The following is a 23,632-nucleotide window of genomic DNA, read 5'->3' as shown; positions in this document are numbered from 1 at the left end:
GCTGTCGCGAAGCTAGCAATGCTGCACTCCAAAATCGACTACAAGATGTACAACAGTATCGCACAATGTGCGACGTACGACCTCGCTATTGCGGAGCTCAAACGATTGTACATAAAGGAAAAGCGCCCGGTGTATGCTCGGCATTTGCTATTAACGCGACGCCAGCAACCCAACGAGCCGATGGATCACTATGCCCAGGAGCTCCGGCAACTCCTGCTGGACAGCACCCGGGAGCCACGGACTCACGAGCAGGCTCAGGATGACCTTCTCCTAGATGCCTATGTCGCCGGGGTCTCCTCTCAGGACCTAAGGCTCAAACTCCTGGAGAAGACCGACCTGACCTTCGCAGCGGCACTCGAGCAAGGAAAGGTACACACTGAAGCGCGGTTGCAGTCGAACGCCTATGATCGCACGCGCCTCTTGGCGGGAACCTCGCTACACGCACGGCCGGAGAGTGCTACCGCCGAGGGAGCGGAACTGCTCGCGGAACTCCAGGATGCTCCGGAGGAGGATCCGTTCCTGATGGCTGCCGCAACGACCAGACCCAAGGCCTTACGCGGAGCCACCTGCTATTTCTGTGGGGGACAACGACATCTCCGGACAGTGTGTCCGGCTCGGGACGCCATATGCCACTGCGGGGCATCCGGGCGTAACGCGTTTCGCTCATTTTGTGCGGCGTGGCAATCTACCATACTCGATTGACGATATCCGCCGTATCTGTCGCGACTGCGCTATATGCGCGGAAATCAAACCGCGTTTCTATAACCCACCCATGGGGACTCTGGTTAGGGCTACGAGGCCGTGGGAATGCTTGGTGATGGATTTCAAGGGCCCATTGCCGGTGTCGAGTAACTCTCGCTATCTGCTCACTATCGTCGATGAGTACTCGCGATTTCCCTTCGCTTATACGTGCGTGGACATGACTGCTGCCACGGTAATGCGATGCTTACAGAATTTGTTCTCTATGTTCGGGTACCCGGCCTATGTGCATACTGACCGGGGTGCGGTCTTCTTGTCTGAGGAGGTGCGAGGCTATCTGCTCCAAAATAACATCGCTTCTAGTTACACCACGCCATACAGACCCCAGGCAAATGAGCAGATCGAATGCTTCAACGGGATTATATGGAGGGCCGTCATGCTCAACCTCCGGACCCTCGGCCGGGGCCTCGATAAATGGGCTTGGTCGCTACCTGCGGCGTTGAACTCGATCAGGGCTCTACTGTGTACGGCCACCAACCAGACTCCCCACGAGAGACTTTTCCACCACCCCAGGAGCACGGGGTGTATATGGTCTTTACCCAGTTGGCTCACTGAGCCCGGGCCAGCCTACCTCAAATGGGCGGTTCGCACGAGCAAGTACGACCCCTTAGTGGACAAAGTGCAGATACTCCAGGCTAATCCTGAGCATGCTCGTGTGATGACGGCTGATGGACGTGAGACCACTGTCTCCGTACGTCATCTTGCCCCATGTGGGATCGCCGACCCTTGTAGGGAATCGGACGAACTGATCGAACCAATCTATGAGACTATGGACTCTTCCGACGCTCCCGTCGCTGAAAGTCTGCCGACCCTCCATTCGCCGCATCTACCCGTGCCCGAAGGCTTGGCGGTACCCCCTTCGTCACCTGACTCCGGTAGCTCCTCCGACGCCGGGGTCTCTGGGATACGTGATGCCGTACCTGGGGAATTTCGGACGCGTGCTGGCAGAGAAATTCGCCGCCCGGACCGGTACGGTTGGGTCGACTGATACCATGTTCCACACCCTGTTAATGCTGACGCTCGCTCGATTCTAGCCGCTCTGCAGTATAATTCTAACGGTGGGGAGAATGTAGTGAAATCGTATTCGTACTAATGCTGAACCCAGGTGATGATCGTTGCTCGCTGACACCGCTAGGGGCGCGGCTATAAGACCCGCTGCGGTCGGTGCTCAGAGGGACTTCTCCTGTGACATGTTACATCTAGTGGACTCGCTAACGGTACGCCTGCATAGAATATTAAGCTTGCTTGCATTGAATGTTACTAGGACGTGCCCGTACGTGGGTGCCCGTTCCTTGCCAAAAAAAAAAAAAAAAATGTCTTCGCCCATGCATGCATGGGCGTGCCTGCCCATGGGCCCATGGGCGTGCCCGTAAGTGCGTGATGTGACCGTACAATGAATGTATCGTCCCGACGCCGCAGCTCGGATGGCGCTGCAGTTAATCGGGCCTGTATCGGCAGAGTTATTATAAACGTGTACTACAATCGATCGTACCTTACAGCGTCTGCTCGCCACGTTCAGCATCAGTACGTCGTCACTATGACTATCCGTAAGTCCGGAAGTGACGTCCTCATTTGACTGTCCGGAAGGTCGCATATCGCAGTTACGATGAATCGCAAATTAGTTTTAATTAGTTTTAAAACATAGTTTAACGCCAACATAGCGCCAACATAGTTTGCCAACGTGAAATAAATGAATACGCTCTCAAATGTGCCGTCCGAGGCAGAGTCTGTTCGCCACGTTCGGCACACGTGATAGCTCGCTGCTCTCTGATTGGTTGAATCGTTTTTTGGACATAGCTCGGTAACTACTTCTCCGATTAATATGAAACCTTGAAAAGGCACATCCTCAGGTCCCCAGCAATATACCTGGCAAGTTTCAAGTATATCGGACCCGTGGTTGTCGAGAAACAGCGGTCACAGACACACATACACACACACATACACACACACATACACACATACACACACACAGACACACACACAGACACACACACAGAGATTACTGGAATTATAGATAGATGAATGGACCCATGTGATGCCAAACCTTATTCCTATTGCATTTCCTGTATTTACAGAATGATGTCATGGTCCTAATGGAATTAAACCACCAGATGGAATAAAGTTGTGGACCCGATTGGTTTTTCACAACAACCAGATTTTAAAAAAGGAAAAAAAAGAAAGAGCAATCAGAGATTGCAGACTCTCATAAGGACTTGTTTTGTGTGGTGTATTTTGTTTGGCAAAAAAATGGAAGGATATACTAAAGGAAAGGTCTCAATGGTCTTGTTGTAAATGTGTAAAGGTCAAAGGACTGAAAAGTTGTAAAGGTCAAATGGTCTGAAAGTCTAAATATCAAAAGGTGGAAAGGTCTGAAAAGGTATAAATGGGTTTAACCCTATCGGACCCGCTGTCGACTTTAGTCGCCACATTCATGATAGGCCACACAGATAGGCCACATTCATGAGATAGACATGAATTTCACCATTCATATAACTGCATGGCACAGCTGGAAGTAGCCCGTGGGCTGAGTAGGGTTTACATGCACCCCCCCCCCCCCCCACAACTTAACTTCCCGGGTATGTCCATGTACCCCCCACCCTTGGGGTTAGGAAAAACCATGTTAACCATGTTCGAAAAACCATGTTCGACAAACAAACCTCTGATGGTTAAACTGCCGAAATCTCGGCTCTCTGCTCACCTTCACTCTTTCATTCCTCTTTTCTCCCGCCTCTGGAACAAACTCCCTCACTCCCTTCAATCCCACTCCTCCCTCCAGGTCTTTAAAACAGCTGTTCACCACCATCTCTTATCTTCCCCCATCCAAAACCTTGATCTTTTCTACCCCCGCTAATTCACCCCAGATCCACCTTGTTTGAAATTCCAACTTCTTTCCTGGAAGTCCTGGCAGTGTCCATATGTTTTATACCTCTCCCACCGCCCCCTTCCCACGCCCCCCCCCCCCCCCCAAAGCCCTCGCCCTCTCTCAGATCTCTCGATGTCTCCATGTCTCTCGGTCCCTGCTCTCAAATGTTGTGTTTGTGTCCTTCCCCCTCTCTCCCCATCTTGTCTACTGCTCCCTATGTTATATGTTTTATGTGTCGGTTTGTCTTTCTGTGTGATTAATGTTCGCTCTTTCACGAGCCTCGACCTTGTATACAAAAAAAAAAAAAAAAAAAAAAAAAAAAAAAAACCCTATTTAACGCTGCCCGGGAAGGACGTTTTTGCCCCCGGGATCGCGTCGGCTAGTAAAAAGACAAGGGGATTAACCCCCTCTTGTTAAGGGGAAGGCCGACGTTAGAGATCCGCAGCAATTGGTGTCTGGGTGTGGGATTTGGAACACGAACCAAATTTTTTTTATCTTTTGGACAAATTTGGTTAAAATTACGAGCGGCTGAAATGTTATTAGAAACCTAAATTAAATCGTGCCATGGATAGCCAAGGCGGCCGGATGCCGGTGGGGGTAGAAATAAATGAGGAGTTAGAATTAACCCAGGACCCCAGGGAAGAATTGGAACAATTGGCAATGGAGGAGGATGCAGTTAATGAGGGTGCAGCAGTAGGGGTTGCAGGCGAGCAAAATGGCGGCGCCTCGCACATGGCGATGAGGGCCGCGGCCGCTGCGCAAATGGGGGTGGTCGACATGCAAGCCTTCATGGTGCAATTCATGGCGGAAATTAAACGAGAGAATGACGGTATTGACAAAATGGCTAATCAAATGGAAGAAATGAAGGCTCAGGGTGAGCATGTGGGAAACCAAATTGGGGGATTGAGAAATGATGTGGGAAACCAAATTGGGGGATTGAGTAAGGAGATGGGAGAAATGAGGGCCGATAGTAAGCGAATGGAAAGCAGAATGGGGGAGCAATTGGGAAATCAAATTGGGGGATTGAAAAATGATATGGGAAACCAAATTGGGGGATTGAGAGACAGGCTATGTAAATTTGGAAACAGAATGGGTGACCGCATACAAAAATATGGGGAGAACATAGACCGCAGGTCGAGCGGGAAAGGTACATTGGTATGCGATGGGGTAGCGCGGCTTGAGGAACGCGGGGAAAGCAAGGCTGAGCAAGGCATAGTTACCTGGCCTGGGTAGAAATCGCGACACGGGGTATGGAAAAGCCGACGACCGCCGAAGTAGAAGAGGAAATTTTATTAGCGCCAGCGGTCGTCGAGGAAAAATAAAATGGAATAATTATAGTGGAAATTGGGGTTGAAGAGACGGCCGACTTAGAAAAGCAATCGCGGGAGGAAAAGATGGAATATGCACAAAGTCCGTGTTCACATCATGATGCTGTACTTCCTAACCCAAATGAAAGTTTGCAGCTGCGTGAGGAGAAAAGGATCCCTTCGGTAAGCAGGGCTGTATATGGCGCGAAAAGGTTTGGCGCGAAAGGATTTTTCGCGCGCTTGGGATCCCGGCGTCACCCGGGCGCTTGTGGAAGGTCCGTGGTGCGCTGTATGAAAGGAAATGGCGCACGTGTGCGAACGGCACCGGAGCGCGAGTATGAAATGGAGAGAGAGAGTGGGTGCGACACAGAGTGTGAGGTGGATGGAGAGAGTGTGCGAGGATGCACACCAGAGATGGCTGAAGAGAGTGTGCGGGGAGACACACCGGAGCGGGTGATTGGGTGTACGATAGAGTGCACACCCGTGGTGGTTACGGAGTACGTAACGGGGGAGAGTGCATGAGAGGAGTGCGGGGAAGAAAAGTGTGTTACGGAGTGTGTAACAGAGAAGTGTGTAACAGAGTGTGCGAATGGTAGGAGTGCGCAAGGATGTGCGCGAGAGTGTGTAATAATGGAGTGTGTGAGCAGCGTGAGGGCGCCTGAGTGGTGTGCACCTGAGTGTGGAACGGAAGAGAGTGCACGGAGAGAGAGTGCAGTAGCAGAATGCAGGGAGTGTATGGGAGGCGCTGGAGCGCCACGCTGTGTGAGTATAGAAAGGGTCGTGTGGTGTGAGAATGCGACTCAAGCATCGACGCAGACCGGGGCAGCGTTTAGTGTGACGTACAGCCGACGCGAGCTCTCGGGGCGTGGTGCGCTTTGTGTGCTGTGGGAGCCGGCGGGGATCGTTGCCGCGGCGCTCTCGCAAGGAGCGCCGTGCACGATTCGGGCCGGGCCCCGACCTGTATGGTCGGTGCTGCGCCTTGGCGAAAGGGGCGAACGGCACGATTCCAGGGGAGGAAGGCCAGGTCGGACCTTCGCCCCCTAGCGGGCGCGGTGCTCCAACCTGGGGAGGTTGGGTCATCATGGCGGAGACCGGAAGACTCCGCGCCGGGATGGCGCCTGGAACCTCGGTCTGAGTATGCCTCCTCCCCAGGTTCGAAAATGCCGGACGGACCCAACCTACAGGAGACAGACCACCCATATACATGGCTCGGTTTTTCGAAGCCGAGCTGTAAAAATGTATTTCCGCACGAGAGGCTCGTAGTTAGTGAACAAATAGCAGTAGTGATGGCGAATGGTAACTTTACCATTCACCTCACCTATTGGGGCACATGAGCAGTAGTTTATGGGGTTTGGCAGTATGAACTAGCCAGGGCGGGCTAGGATAATTGTTCGGGATCTAGAAAGATGACTTTAGGAGACTGAGATTTAAATAGAGACATTGGTACAAGTAGTGGGGACGTAGTCAGATTAGGTGGATGATAATGACGAGGGATGTACTTAGTATAAGGGATGACCGGGAAAGCACTGGTATTAGAGGGAGGTAGTTAGCTAGATGATGCTGTGTGTGTGAGTATAAGGATGCGCTTTAGGCGCAAATGAGGAATTGGTAATGAGAGTCTTGGTGGTGATTGTGAGCGTGAGGAAATGCGGCAATGATCAAGAATGATGTGTGTGTGTGTGTGTGTAAAAGGTGTATGAATTGAGTATTGTGGACAAGTGTAAGTGTGTTGAGTGAATGACTTGCATGGGGTGCATGTGAAGAACAGTGTGAGGAATAATTGGTGTGTGGAATAAATGGTGTCGAGTGAGTAGTGTGGAATGGGTGTGTGGAATGAGTGGTGTGGAGTGCATGGTGTGAAGGAGTGAATGGGGGGAGGATGGATCCCTTCACGAATACCCGGGGATGGTAGTTTAAAGTTAGGTAGAGGGAGTAGGTAAATTTGTTGGATATTGACATCTGTGGTGCGAGTAGTAGCAAGTTGTTGCTTTGAGGGGTGCATGAGACTGTCGAATGGCTGGGCGTGTGAGCCTGTTAGTGAGTATGGTTATTGGGGCACACCGCCACTGGTCGTCTGTCGGCCAGGTGAGGCCGCAGGTAGGCTCTGGGGGCCAGGTAGAGGTCAAGTAGAGTTCAGCAGGGCCCAAGGATCCGAGGAGAGGACCCGGGTAGCCCAATTCAAGGGAGGGCATTGGTGGGGTTAGAGCGCCAGGAGGGCCTTCCCCAAGTTAGGGTAGTCGAAGGAGCTAGGCAAGCTCGGGTGGCGACTCCAGTGGCGTAGGTGTGCAGGTAGGTAGACCTGCTGGTTGAGCCACACGACCCAGCCCTGAAATTGTGCGACGGCACAGTGAGAAAAATTGGGGGAGTGAGACCCCAAATTTGGAAGGCACCACAATATGGTCAATGGGAATTGGTTTTTAGAACCACATAGTGTAAAGTGGCCAATTGGATTGGCAGGGCAAGACCCTGGGTAGTTTAAAGTGATAATGTCAATTAGAAGGATAGCTCGGATGAAATCTCTTCGCACCATCCGTATCCACTCACCGAGGTGATAGGACTCCACACCAGGTTTTTGCAAATGTTTGGATGGTAAGACGCATCATGACGGAGTTTGACATTGTGGCTATTCCATCCCTTCCTTCTTGGGAGGGATTGGAGGCGAATTTGGTTTAGGGGAGATATGGGAGACGAGACGGTAGAGACTAATTTGTAAATTGTGTAAATACGGGGAAGGGCAAGGGTAGAGTAGGTGACATGGGGGGTGACGTACGAGTAGGGACGAGCTTTCTCGGCTCGCTCTCCGCGCCCCTCATGTCGCATTGCCTTGTGATTACATGTACCCTTGCGCCCTTGCCCCTGCTAACCTCTGCTTTGTCTTCCTCCCCACTCATGGACCCATGGTCTTTTGTCGAGGGGAGTGTGCAGGTGCCCTGAATTGTGCAGCTGCACTCTGCACTGCACCATGCTGCCTGCCTGCCTGCACCGGTACACCATATGGACCACACGTTCTGTGGCCTGGCACCTTTGCTGGAGCAGACCATTGCTGACAGCATCATCTTGCTTGTGGGCCACTGTTTTTAAGTGGCGCACGTGCCAAGCAGTCGGACGACCTACGCTGGCCCTGCTGGCCAAATAAAAAGCTGACACAGTTTGTGCCCTTCTTTATTAATTAATCTTCGGTGTGCCCGGACAAGAAGATGGTAAACTTTAACGATGGCACACCAAAGATCCATGAAGCCAGAAGCAAGAAGATCCATCGGCCCAGCAGTCAAGCACAAGGCATCATTTATTATTTCTGAAATGTTTTGTGCATTGGTGATGGTGCTTTTTGTGCATTTTTTTTATTATGGTGCATTTTGTGTGCATATGGGTGTCTGGTGTATTGGTGCAGTGCATTGCAATTGGTGTTTCCTCTTCTCAAACATCCTTCTTTCTCCCACAAAAGACAGGTCCTGGGTTGTAGTTGTAAATAATTAGTTAGTGTCTTGTAAATAACAGGCTCCCCACCGGCTTTATGTGTAGTTTGAGAATAATTCCGTAATTCGGTTAATTGTGGGCGTGAGTCAGTTAGGTAGTACACAACGCAGCAGGTGGGACATATCCAGTGTTAAAACTGTCGCACTCAGGGTAGGGTTAAATGTAGAGGGTAACCACACCTAAGTGTCACACTAATTGTTAAAGCGTAGTCCTGACCCAGGTATAGGAAGCCGGCCGTCCTCACTGATATGTGGTTCGGCTCGGGCCGAGCCTGGCGAAAGGAGGGGTGCAGTGTTGCGGTTTTGAGAACCCAGCACAGGTAACATCATTAAAGGTTAAAGGTTGCACCCCACAGATAGGCCACAAGCAACACGTAGGTCACCTAGGACGGTAATTATTTCTTAGTATGTGTTTAGGATAAGGCCATTCCCAATAGTTGCATCTGCGTTGCGTAAAAACAAATAAGAGTAGGCCCCTCGTCCATTTTGCAGCCTCCCTTCCATCGATGCCATTAAGCGCTAGCCAGTCTGTAATCGCCCTCGCCCTTTAGGTTGCCAGCAGCCTTCGCAACCTCGCTGGGCTTCCGCTCAAACCAGCCCAAAGGCCACGAGCTAAGGCCCGAAAAGAGGGCGGAGCGCAAGGGTGGAGGTGCGGCCACATCAAGCAGCCATCAAGGCGGAGCCGGTCAGCCCTCAGCAGCCAACCAGGGTTGAGGTGAGATCGCCTGACAGGGCGTGGCTGGAGATTCGAGAGGGTTCGCTGGGCGTGGCAATATAACCCCTTGCGCGAGGCCCCCACCTCAGTTATGAGGGGAGTGAGGGCTTGAACATTGTACCTGAGTTATGAGGAGGGACGCAGCTGCAATCATTGCGCTCTGAGTTATGATGGGAGAGGCGCCTGGTTTGAGTACCTGAGTTATGAGCAAGAGTTATGAACCAGAAGGACTGATTGGAAGGAGAGCATTCAGAAGGACTTGAGGGGGCGAGCGCGTTGTGCGAAAGAACTCGTACGATTGGCGTTGAAGGACATTTGTTGGAGGAATGCGCCATTGTGAAGGGTTTGTCGGGGATCATCGGTTGAGAATTCGGCTTGGGCTTGCGATGCACAAACATCCAAACGCCCGTATTCCTATTACATACGCGGCCAAGAGCCACAAAGTCGCCGATAGCCCAGCTTACCATTTCCCGGATATAATTGTCCGCTCGCGCCTATGCTACGCGGAGAGCTGCCTGCCATCCACCATCGTCTGCTGGTACGGGTCGAGGACCGGGACGAGCTGTGGACGCCATCGCTAGACCTTCCACCCTACCTTCGTCATCCTCGCGTGAGTCTGAGTCTGAGACCGAGTCTGAGAGCGAACACGCCCGAGTCCAAGGGATAAGTAAGACTTTCTCAGGCTGCCCTGTGTACTTTTTCTTCCTCTTTCTTGTACATCCTTTCTTTTCCTCTTCTAATTGTACAAATTATTAATAAATTACTTGTTCTTCCTGGTTTCTTCTTAATCCGAACGTCTTAGTCATTTCTCAATTGGGTACCCGTGGCACGATTAGGAACCGCTTCGAATCGGGTCTAGTACCTGTTAACGGCCCGGATCGCGGCTCGCTTCGCTCGGCGTGTCCACCAACGCCGTGGTTCGGGCGGGAGTTATTTCCTCGTTTCCAGTCAGCGTTAGTACTTAGGTAATAGGACCAAATTCGACCAACAACTCTATTTAACACTGCCCGGGAAGGACGTTATAGCCCCCGGGATCGCGTCGGCCAGATAAAAGGCAAGGGGATTAACCCCCCGTTGATAAGGGGAAGGCCGACGTCGGAGATCCGCAACAATATATTTATTGATGTATATACATTTTTATATATTTATTTATGTATATATGTTTTTATATATTTAAGTATACATATTTATATATATATATATTGATGTATATACATTTTTATATATTTCTTTATGTATATATATTTTTATATATTTATTTATGTATATATATATTTTTATATATTTATTTATGTACATATATATATATATATTTTTATATATTTATTGATGTATACACATTTTTATTTATTTATTTATGTATATATATTTTTATATATTTATTGATGTATACACATTTTTATATATTTATTTATGTATATATATTTTTATTTATGTATATATCAGTCACTATGCGACCTTCATATCATCAGTGGAGAACCGCCAGCAAGGTGTCATGTCATACCATTATGTATATATATTTTTACATATATATTGATGTATGTACATTTTTATATATTTATTGATATATACACATTTTTATTTATTTATTTATGTATATATATTTTTATATATTTATTGATGTATACACATTTTTATATATTTATTTATGTATATATATTTTTATATATTTATTTATGTATATATATTTTTATATATTTATTGATGTATACACATTTTTATATATTTATTTTTGTATATATATTTTTATATATTTATTTATGTATATATATTTTTACATATATATTGATGTATGTACATTTTTATATATTTCTTTATGTATATATATATTTATATATTTATTTATGTACATATATTTTTATATATTTGTTGATGTATATACATTTTTATATATTTATTTATGTATATATATTTTTATATATATATTGATGTATATATATTGTTGCGGTTTTGAGTTTGTACAATAAAGGTTAAATTTCCCCCTCATAGTTTAGTCACACGACAACACGTAGCCTTGCGTCAGTTCAGTTATTTCTTAGTATGTGTGAGCATAGTCCTTTTCCTGTGTTAGTTTTGCGTTGAGTAGAATAATGAGAGTTGGTCCTTCATTGCCTTATACTGCCTCCATTGAATTACGCCGCCTTACGCCGCCTTTGGCTTTTTGGCGCGAATTAAGACAAGGCAGGCCTGGCAAATCGAGGCAAGACCGCATGAGGGCGGCGGTGAAGCTGACGGTAAGCGCGAGCCGCCAATCAGGGCTCAAAGGGAGTGGCTGCGGCACTGCGTCACAGGGTGTGGTTGGAACATTTGAGAGGGCTCAGGGCGTGGCAATAAAACCTGTTGCGCGAAGCCCCCACCGCAGTTCTGCGAAGGGAGGCGCTTGACTAAGTTCTGTGAGAGTTGAGTGTTGTACAAGAGAGAAGACGTGCATGAACTAAGTTATAAGTGCTCTTACCAAATTGGACGCTTGGTTGAGCTTGAGGCCGAGCCTCTATTGGGTTACGCGAGTGATAGCGCGCCGGCAACTAAACGCGCTGGGGAAAACCGCCAAGCCGGCGAGAGACGCGTACATTTCCCTCCTGCCTCATCTGCCCTTTGTTCGAGAGACCCCTTCCACCGCCTGCTTGCCGTCTTCGCGGGACGTGCTGTGACCGGGGAGAGCCACGCCGGGCGGGGCCGTTCCTGGACAACCAAGGCAACGCGTGAACATCATCCTGCCTGCATTTCCCCTTTGTGAGTGTGATCGGGCCCGTGTCTGGGAAAATATAAGACTGATTAAGGCTTCTCTGTGTCTCTCTGCTTTCTACCGACTTGTACATACTTGTGTAAATAATAATTAAAGTGTTCTTCCTTTATTCGACCGTCTCGCCTTTTCCATCATTGACTAAGTGTGGTACGAATAGAACCGCTCAAATCGGGTTCCAATACCAAGGTAACTGCACGGACCACGTGGTACGCAATCCGCTCGGTGTACTCGAATTACACGTGGCTCGTGCGAGGCTTGATTCCGCTCTTCCGCGGCGGCGCAGGTATTTAGGTACGTGCGAGACTTGTCCCGAAACCCTACCTTGCGTTTGCCCGGGAGGGGCGTTTCAAGTCTCGGTTACGACGGCCCAGAAAGAACAAGGGGCTTAATCTCCCCTTGGTCAGGGTAGGAAGGGCGGCGGAAAACCGTAACAATATTTTTATATATTTAATTTGAAAGCAAAAACTAAAGCACGTCGGTGGAATTTGTTTTGAAAGCCGTTAACTAGACCTATTGGCCGATGTATATTCCAAGTTTCAGCTAGTTTCAATGTATAATCCTTGAGATATGAGCACCAACACATTTTGGGCAGACGACTTGATGGACAGCCACCAACGTCATTGAGGGTTTTCTAAATAAAACTCAAGAAAGCACAAACAGACGTTGGTGAAATTTGTAAAATATTACCTCAACGTACAAAGCATTTACTTCTGTAATTTATAACATACTACCTTGATGTACAATGCATTCACTTCTGAAATTTGGAACATATTACCTCGATGTACAAAGCATTCACTTCTGAAATTTGGAACATATTACCTCGATGTGCAAAGTATTTACTTCTGAAATTTGGAACATATTACCTCGATGTACAAAGCATTCACTTCTGAAATTTGGAACATATTACCTCGATGTACAAAGTATTTACTTCTGAAATTTGGAACATATTACCTCGATGTACAAAGTATTTCCTTCTGAAATTTGGAACATATTACCTCGATGTACAAAGTATTTACTTCTGAAATGTGGAACATATTACCTCGATGTACAAAGTATTTACTTCTGAAATGTGGAACATATTACCTCGATGTACAAAGTATTTACTTCTAAAATTTGGAACATATTACCTCGATGTACAAAGTATTTACTTCTGAAATGTGGAACATATTACCTCGATGTACAAAGTATTTACTTCTGAAATGTGGAACATATTACCTCGATGTACAAAGTATTTACTTCTGAAATTTGGAACATATTACCTCGATGTACAAAGTATTTACTTCTGAAATGTGGAACATATTACCTCGATGCACAAAGCATTCACTTCTAAAATTTGGAACATATTACCTCGATGTACAAAGTATTTACTTCTGAAATTTGGAACATATTACCTCGATGTACAAAGCATTCACTTCTGAAATTTGGAACATATTACCTCAATGTACAAAGCATTCACTTCAGAAATTTGGAACATATTACCTTGATGGACAAAGCATTTACTTCAGAAATTTGGAACACATTACCTCAACTTACAAAGTATTTACTTCTGAAATTTGGAACATATGACATTGATGTACAAAGTATTTACTTCTGAAATTTGGAACATATGACCTTGATGTACAAAGTATTTACTTGTGAAATTTGGAACATATGACCTTGATGTACAAAGTATTTTCCTCTGAAATTTGGAACATATTACCTCAACGTATAAAGTATTTACTTCTGAAATTTGGAACATATTACCTTGATGTACAAAGTATTTACTTCTGAAATTTGGAACATATGACCTTGATGTACAAAGTATTTACTTCTGAAATTTGGAACATATTACCTCAACGTACAAAGTATTTACTTCAAAAATTTGGAACATGTTACCTTGATGTACAAAGTATTTACTTCTGAAATTTGGAACATATTTCCTCGACGTACGATGTATTTACTTCTGAAATTTGGAACATGTTACCTTGATGTACAAGTATTTACTTCTGAAATTTGGAACATATTACCTCAACGTACAAAGTATTTACTTCTGAAATTTGGAACATATTACCTCAACGTACAAAGTATGTACTTCTGAAATTTGGAACATATTACCTCAATGTACAAAGTATTTACTTCTGAAATTTGGAACATATTACCTCGACGGACAAAGCATTTACTTCTGAAATTTGGAACATATTACCTCAACGTACAAAGCATTTACTTCTGAAATTTGGAACATATTACCTCGACGTACAAAGCATTTACTTCTGAAATGTGGAACATATTACCACGACGTACAAAGTATTTACTTCTGAAATTTGGAACACATTAGCTCAACGTACAAAGTATTTACTTCTGAAATTTGGAACATATTACCTCGACGTACAAAGTATTTACTTCTGAAATTTGGAACATATTACCTCAACGTACAAAGTATTTACTTCTGAAATTTGGAACATGTTACCTCAACGTACAAAGCATTTACTTCTGAAATTTGGAACATATTACCTCGACGTACAAAGTATTTACTTCTGAAATTTGGAACATATTACCTCAACGTACAAAGTATTTACTTCTGAAATTTGGAACATATTACCTCAATGTACAAAGTATTTACTTCTGAAATTTGGAACATATTACCTCAACGTACAAAGCATTTACTTCTGAAATTTGGAACATATTACCTCAATGTACAAAGTATTTACTTCTGAAAGTTGGAACATATTACCTCGACGGACAAAGCATTTACTTCTGAAATTTGGCACATATTACCTCAACGTACAAAGCATTTACTTCTGAAATTTGGAACATATTACCTCGAAGTTCAAAGTATTTACTTCTGAAATTTGGAACATATTACCTCGACGGACAAAGCATTTACTTCTGAAATTTGGAACATATTACCTCAACGGACAAAGCATTTACTTCTGAAATTTGGAACATATTACCTCGACGGACAAAGCATTTACTTCTGAAATTTGGAACATATTACCTCAACGTACAAAGCATTTACTTCTGAAATTTGGAACATATTACCTCAACGTACAAAGTATTTACTTCTGAAATTTGGAACATATTACCTCAACGTACAAAGTATTTACTTCTGAAATTTGGAACATATTACCTTGTTGTACGAAGCATTCACTTCTGAAATTTGGAACATATTACCTCGACATACAAAGTATTTACTTCTGAAATGTGGAACATATTACCTCAACGTATAAAGTATTTACTTCTGAAATTTGGAACATATTACCTTGTTGTACGAAGCATTTACTTCTGAAATTTGGAACATATTACCTCGACATACAAAGTATTTACTTCTGAAATTTGGAACATATTACCTCAATGTACAAAGTATTTACTTCTGAAATTTGGAACATATTACCTCAACGTACAAAGTATTTACTTCTGAAATTTGGAACATATTACCTCAACGTACAAAGCATTTACTTCTGAAATTTGGAACATATTACCTCAATGTACAAAGTATTTACTTCTGAAATTTGGAACATATTACCTCGATGTACAAAGTATTTACTTCTGAAATTTGGAACATATTACCTCAACGTACAAAGCATTTACTTCTGAAATTTGGAACATATTACCTCAATGTACAAAGTATTTACTTCTGAAATTTGGAACATATTACCTCGACGGACAAAGCATTTACTTCTGAAATTTGGAACATATTACCTCAATGTACAAAGTATTTACTTCTGAAATTTGGAACATATTACCTCGATGGACAAAGCATTTACTTCTGAAATTTGGAACATATTACCTCAACGTACAAAGCATTTACTTCTGAAATTTGGGACATATTACCTCGACGTACAAAGTATTTACTTCTGAAATTTGGAACATATTACCTCGACGTACAAAGTATTTACTTCTGAAATTTGGAACATATTACCTCAACGTACAAAGTATTTACTTCTGAAATTTGGAACACATTACCTCAACGTACAAAGTATTTACTTCTGAAATTTGGAACATATTACCTTGTTGTACGAAGCATTCACCTCTGAAATTTGGAACATATTACCTTGAGGTACAAAGCATTTACTTCTGAAATTTGGAACATATTACCTTGACGTACAAAGTATTTACTTCTGAAATTTGGAACATTTTACCTCGACGTACAAAGCATTTACTTCTGAAATTTGCAGCCGATTTCGTCCAGTCGAAGCCGAGAAACGTATTTTCAGTCCCCATGTTAAAGCTGCATGCAGAGAAACTATCCTTTTTATAAAGGTATCCTAGCTTTGCGCCTCCCTTTGATAAAAAGGGTCTGAAGGGTCTTAAAATATATAAAAAGGGTCTTGAAACAGATAAAAAGGTTCTAAATGTCAAAGGGGTCTAAAGGGTATTAAAATGTTTGAAAGGTGTGAAGGTCTCAAGGGTAGAACGGATTAGAAGAGTATTTGGCGGTTCTACAGAGTCTTCGGGGCTATAAGGGACTTCAAGTGTATTAGGAGCCTAAAGGGGGTTAAGGGTCTAAGAGGGGTTTAAGGGTTTCTAGGGTCTTGGGGGTCAAAAGGGCCTTTGGGTTCTAAAGGGCTGTTGGGGTCTGATGGGGCTTCAGGGTATAAAGCGACTTCGGGGTCAAATGGGCCTTTGGGGCCAAAGAGAAGTTAGGGGTCTTAAAGAGTCTTCGTGTTATAAAGTGTCCAATTTAATTAATACACATAGTCACTTTCTGTACGGACAAACAGACAAACAGACGAACCCAAATGCCATACCCTCTCCTCTGGCGGTTATAATAATAAAGCAGAAGCAAATAAACATTTTTCTAAACGAGAATTTCGAAAATCCGTCAACCAAACAAGGTACTGCCATGGACCTGGGTTATAAAAAAAAGCATAAGGGACAGGTGTTTTGACAAAGAGGACGGGTATCGCACATTTCACCCAACGGCTCACCCATTGCTTTGAGCATCATCAATGTGTCGAGCGGCTCCCTGGACCAAAGGCCCAGGTGTCTCGCACAGGCGTCCCGCCAAATGGGATGGGTGTGTCGACAAAAAGGATGGCGTTTCACTAGTTTAAGGCCTTGATGTAAAAAGTAGGGTATCCAAAAAAACTAGCTTGTATACATATTCCTCATTAGACTGGGTCAATTTTCAAAAAATCTTAACCCCGAAGGCAAATCGTGTTAATTTAGGGCACACAATGTTTTTAGGGGTATTGAGGGGTGCTGAACTCAAATCTGCTGTATGCCCAGCTCAAAAATGGCCGATAATGCCTCAAAATTGAGAAATCCAAGATGGCCACCACCGCAGGGCTGAAATGTATTTATGTACATATCTTTTTGACTAAACAAGGTAGAAACTTGAATGAAATGTGCTTTTGTAGGTTTTCATATATGGGGAATCCAATGCCATATTCAGTTTTGAAATAAAATGTCAATAAACTGCTTGAAACTCATATTTATTTCTAAAATAGTCGTTTTTAACGTTGAATAATTCGTCGACCAGATAAGTTTGTGGCCGTGGCCTTGTTTGCCGGTGGCCTTGTGGTCTTGGTGGCCTTGTGGCCTTGTTTGCCGCTGTGGTCTTGATTAGCGGCTGCAGTCGTTTGCCGCTGCGTTTGCCGCTGCGTTTGCCGCTGCGTTTGCCGCTTTGCCTCCTCGACCTTGGCCTCGTACTCGTCCCTTCGCTCCTGCCTGGCATGGCTCTGAAGTACTCCGCCGCAAGGCTTCTTCTGCTCAATACCCGCTCCACCCCATCATGCATCTCTGCCATCAAATCAAATGGACTCCTCCGACGACCCAGGTACATTCACCGTGGCTCCGGTCGCAAGTTTGTTTATTTGCAATCAGGTCACTCCATCCCCGTCCTCTGGTCGGCTCAGCGCACTCTCACTCTTCGTCCCAGCGCACCTGGTCACAGCAACCCACACGATCGCACCTCCTGCCTACGAACCCTGGCTAAATCACCTGAATTCATCCCTGCTGTTCAAAACAACATCAAGCTCACCCTGTTCAACACCCGGTCCCTCAACAATAAATGCCTCATCCTGAACGAATACATCCTGGATAACAAACTGGACTTTCTCTGTCTCACCGAAACCTGGCAACAACCTCTGGACTACTACACACTCAACCTCACCACACCCAATGGATATTCCTACGTCAATAAACCACGCTCGGAGGGCCGAGGTGGTGGAATTGCCGTTATCCACCGTCAAGACATCAAGACCAACCTCATCTCCATCTCATCTGCTCCATCATTTGAACACCTGGCTTTAAAACTCTCTGGTCACACGCAGTCAGTCATGGCTGTCATCTACCGCCCTCCCAAACCACACCCATCATTCCTGTCTGACTTCTCCTACTTTCTGACCCAGCTATGTTCCCTCTCCCCCTCAATCCTCCTCCTTGGTGATTTCAATATCCACATGGACTCCACTGACTCCACAATAACCACTGACTTCACTGATTTACTCACCTGCTTTAACCTCACTCAACATGTCGACTTTCCTACCCATATCCGTGGTCACATTTTGGACCTTGTCTGCTCCACTGGATTAAATTTGCACCATCTCTATGGCTCCGACCTCACCCTCTCTGACCACTTAGCCATCACTCTGACCATCAACATCCCCGCCCCAACACCAAGGCATTATCGCACAATCAACTTCCGTAAGCTAAACGCTCTTTCACCTACCTCATTCTCATCCACCCTCTCTGAAAAAATGTCCACTTCTCCCTTCATTGACCTCCACACCCCTTCCGACCTCACTGACTACTACAACCACACTCTCTCCTCCTGCCTTGACCAGCTTGCGCCTGTAAAAACCAAAACAGTTTCTTTCACCCATTCTGCTCCCTGGTTTACCCCTGAACTCCACCTGATGAAAACTCGTGCTCGCCAACTTGAAAGACTCCGCAATAAAACGGGTCTCACAGTTCACTCCCAAGCCTACAAGGACCACATACAACACTACAAAGATGCCCTCTCCCGCGCCCGCTCTGCCTACTACTCTCAAATTATCCACTCTGGCTCCGGAAACCCAAAAGCACTCTTCTCGACAATAAACAAACTCCTCCGCCCCCTGAACACCACCACCCAGTCATTCACAGTAGACAACTGCATCTCCTTCCTCTCTTTCTTCCAACGCAAAATTGACAACATCTACAACAGCTTGACCACCGCCGCACCCGCTCCCCCTCCAACCACCTGCCCCCCCTTGTCCTGCCATCCCCTGTCTCGGTTCTCCCCAATCTCTCCTACTGACCTCTCTGAACTCCTCATAGGAATGAAAACTGCCACCTGCACTCTTGACCCCATCCCCTCCAGCTTTGTCAAAGCCTCCCTCCCTGCTCTCTCTCCACTTATCATTGCAACAATAAACTCCTCCCTGTCTACAGGCATCGTCCCACCTTCCCTCAAAATTGCTGCTGTTACCCCCATTCTAAAAAAACCTGGTCTAAACCCTGACACCCTAAACAACTTCAGACCCATCTCCAACCTACCCTTTCTGTCAAAAGTTTTGGAACGCGCTGTAGCCACTCAACTCAAACATCATCTCTCTGCCAATAACCTGTATGAAACATTCCAATCCGGATTCCGCTCCAACCACAGTACTGAAACTGCTCTCCTCAAAATCACCAACGACCTTCTCCTCTCCTCTGACGCTGGCAACCTCAACATTCTCGTCCTCCTCGACCTCAGCGCTGCCTTTGACACCATCGATCACACTATCCTCCTCACCCGACTTGAATCCACCTTTAACGTCACCGGCACTGCCCTCTCTTGGATTAAATCATACCTCTCTGACAGATGCCAGTTCATCTCCATCAATAACTGCAAATCCCCCACTGCTCCCCTCCCCCAAGGTGTCCCCCAAGGTTCAGTTCTTGGCCCCCTCCTCTTCATCCTTTACCTGTCCCCGCTCGGTCACTTAATCCGCCGTCATGGTCTCCAATTCCACTGCTTCGCCGATGACATCCAGCTTTTCATCTCCACCAAGTCCGTCTCCACCGACACCCACTCTATCCTGACAAACTGCATCACTGAAATAAAATCCTGGCTTCAAATCAACTTCCTCAAGCTTAACTGTGATAAATCTGAAATAATCATCATTGGCCCAAAAACGCTCACAAAATCCACCCATAACTTTGCCCTCAACATCGACGGTATCCCAGTATCCACCTCCCCTCACATCCGGAATCTTGGCGTCATCTTTGACCAAACCCTTTCCTTCGACAAATACACTAAACAGATCACAAAGTCAGCCTTCTTTCACCTGAAAAACATTGCCCGTCTCCGCTCATCCCTCTCCTCCACGGCTGCAGAAACCCTCATCCACGCCTTCATCACCTCCCGTCTGGACTACTGCAATAGCCTCCTCTATGGTTCACCCTAAAAAATCACCAATAAACTCCAATACATTCAGAACTCCGCTGCCCGTCTACTCACTCATTCCCGGACCCGTGACCACATCACCCCCGTCCTTTACAAGCTTCACTGGCTCCCCATCCCCCAGAGAATCCAGTACAAAATCCTCCTCTTGACATACAAAGCCCTCCATAACCTGGCCCCATCCTACCTGGCTGACCTCCTCGCCAGACACACTCCCACCCGCAACCTCCGCTCTGCTGGTACCAACCTCCTGACCCCCTCCATCCGGACCAAATTCAGATCCTGGGGGGACAGGGCCTTCTCCATCGCTGCTCCCACCCTCTGGAACTCACTACCTCACACCATCAGAGACTCCTCCTCACTCACCACATTCAAAACATCACTAAAGACCCACCTGTTCAACGCTGCATTCAACATTCAACCCACAGCATTTAACCCCTGACTATCTCTTCTCCTTCTCCCTCCTTTTGCTTTAAATATTTCCCTATTGATTCTTGTCTTTTTGCAATTGTTGTTTTCATGTATTGTTATGCATTATGTTTTCCACTCTGTCAAAGCGCCTTTGGGCTTCTGGAAAAGCGCTATACAAAATAAATGAATTATTATTATTATTATAAGATCCACAAGCCCCATCCCTCTCCCTCCCCACCAGGAACACAGACCGCCCATTTAAGCCCCCAGAGGCACACCACATATGATTTAAATGTTGGCAGGAAACATATTAGGGATGCAATTCCCATTTTGGCGAAGCAAAGTAAGGTACCTCAAATAACACTGACGCGCTTCGACGTAAACCAACATTTGACAAGCAATTCATTTATTTGTAACAAGACAGCAATGGCAAGAATTTTTACTTGATTGTGCATGAATTGCATGAGTTGATCATATCTGCTGTCAAAGCGTTATATACAGTCCTTCATTGTGTGTACAGGTAGATTTGCCCACATGAACTTATTCCCGGTTGTCATGAGTGTTCCGGCAGTTGTCGCCAAGTTTCCTGCAGTTGCACGCCTCGATGCATTCCATGCGAATTTTCCTGCAGCTGCAGCGTTGGCTGAAGCACCCCTTTGTACAACCACATGAGGTGATCTCCCTGCAAGCTTTCGGCATAGGTGGCAGAGAGAGAGAGAGTAGCCCTGGCACTAACTGACCATCCAGGTGCATCCATCCCATTTCGGTCACTGGAGGAAGATCAGGTTATGGCGAGTGTGCTTGGTTCCAGACACTTGCTTGATAGTGCGAACGCATGATGTGAAACTTTGCTGCATCTGAGGTTGGTGGCAGAGTCTCTTGTGCACGACCGATACAAAACAACTTGACTCGTGCTTTGTTGCATGTATCGACCTCAGGCACGCCATATATCTTACAGATGAATTTCTCTGTTGATGTAGCTATGTTTTCGGTGAGAGGGCCCTTGCCAAGGCCAATCAAATCAGTGTGATGTTGCTGGAACACCTGCCAGGCTGTTTCCTTACCGTGGCCACTGTACTGAGACACACTATCACAGCCGGTGATGGCATGGAAGGCAAGTAGTGTGTCCACTTGATCAGCAGATAGCAACATGTGAATTTCATGCACTGGGAAATACTTTGGAGCCTTCGACGTCCCAGCTTTCATGTAGAGATGTGTTCAGCCCATTCTGTCATAGTGTGCTGGAAGTAGAAGAAGCACGTCTGTATCACGCATTGACACAACTATCGTTTCCATATGAGCATGGATGCAGTGCAAAATCAGGAGGGGATCAGCTTCTTCGTGGTCAGCCCTCAGAGAGGAGACTGCGAGATCTGGATCAGATGACTTGACAGTGGTCGCTTCGGCGAACCCCCCTGCTACTACCACCACTGGTTCATCTGTCGGGCTGTGTTCAATCAGATGGTTTGAAAGTAGTAGAGCGAGATCTGCTTTATTTTCCTCGAGTGCCATTAAGCTAGACCAGTCTGATGGGAGAGGAACTGATGACTCGTTTTCTATTTTAAGATGTACCGGTCGGTGGCGCTGCTTGTGTTTGATCCTTGTGCCTGCTTTGATTGATTCGTTTTGATACCTGTCGAAGACTACGTCGATCCTCTGGTATTTTGCTCCCATCTTGAACACAGTGTTAGCAAAGGTGTCGGCATAGTCACCAAACGTTCTAATGTCAGTCGGCTTTCCAAGTTCCATCACGAGTGCTTGGCCATCAATGAGCAGGCAGCTGGGTTCATCGAGTGTAACATTTGCAGGGGTTTAGGCTTGTTGCGTCAGTATGTTTGCTAACACAGACTTGTTGGTGGAATGTAGACAACCAACTCCAGTTCATCATCCTCCAGTGGACGCTGACCACCTACTAGTAACAAGTTGTGGAACATGTAAAGGCTGTCGGGTATGCTGTCTATTGCTCTGTCTTCGCTGATGTCTATCCCTTTTGGTTTGGGATGTGACAACATGTCACCACGGATCTGCAATGCCACATGGACCATGCTCAGGAACGTATCCTGATCCTCATGTTTGAATGAAGGAATGAGTCCATTAATATCAGTGGTGTCATCTTTCACCATTGCTGATACTGGAATATGCCGGAATTTGGATGGAACCAATACAGTATGAGGTTCATTTCAAGACGGTCAGCTAATTTGTCCTTGAAAGTGTTCCTCCGACTCAGAAATGAAGATGGTATATCTATCTGACCATCACTAGCTATTGTGCAGTACCTGTCCCACACATTTACTAGATCCAGGATATCAGCTTGCTCTGCTGATTGTTCAAGTTATTAACAAAGCCACGCTAAAGTCATCTCCGTGCTCTGGAGTGATGTATTTGCTAGGCGTTTTGTCCTACGTTTGAACTTGACGATGCAACTCGTGTGATATTTTCCATCTGCAGCTGTAAGATAATTTACACAAGCTTGTCGAACTCTTAAGAATTGGTCATACTTCGCTGCTTCCAATATTCTGCTGCTGATTTTCATTTATTGTATGAGATGAAGTGCTTCTTTCTGATCTTGTTGACAAAAGACACACTGCTTCCAATCTATCTGAGGTGTTTTGTTCCGCAAACTAACATTTTGCAGATGGGCATTTGGTGTGGATGCAGACGAACTTTGGTCATTCATTTCTTTCAATCCAGCCTTCCTTGATCTTTCAACTCTAAATTTACTCATGTAACTAGATCGGCAGTCCTTATGCCATGAGAACGGTTGAGGTGAGTCCGCTCGAAGTATTTCAGGAAGTCGATCGGTTGCATCTCGGAAATTGTCATTATGTAATTCCGACCGGAGTTGCCTAATATAATAAACTGACTGGAGCCCATCACTCCTGACTGTCATGAGCTTTTGCTTCTTGTCTTTCTGGCATTTGAGGCATAACTGTGGCTCCAGTGACACTGGTCTTTTTCGAGTACGGTCTGTGCCTTCAGCCATGTTTTCAGTCACCCGTAGATCA

General features: G+C 45.8%; 1 protein-coding gene across 7 annotated transcripts in view; it reads right to left on the bottom strand.

The window, feature by feature from the left end:
* Positions 1–23,632, bottom strand: part of GATB (glutamyl-tRNA amidotransferase subunit B) — a 173,506-nt gene that overhangs the window by 103,592 nt on the left and 46,282 nt on the right. The gene's annotated exons all lie outside the window — the stretch shown is intronic.

This window comes from Myxine glutinosa, chromosome 4, assembly GCF_964187855.1.
Source record: "Myxine glutinosa chromosome 4, kmMyxGlut1.1, whole genome shotgun sequence".
Taxonomy (NCBI): Eukaryota; Metazoa; Chordata; class Myxini; order Myxiniformes; family Myxinidae; genus Myxine; species Myxine glutinosa.
This window is presented reverse-complemented; position numbering and strand designations above follow the sequence as displayed.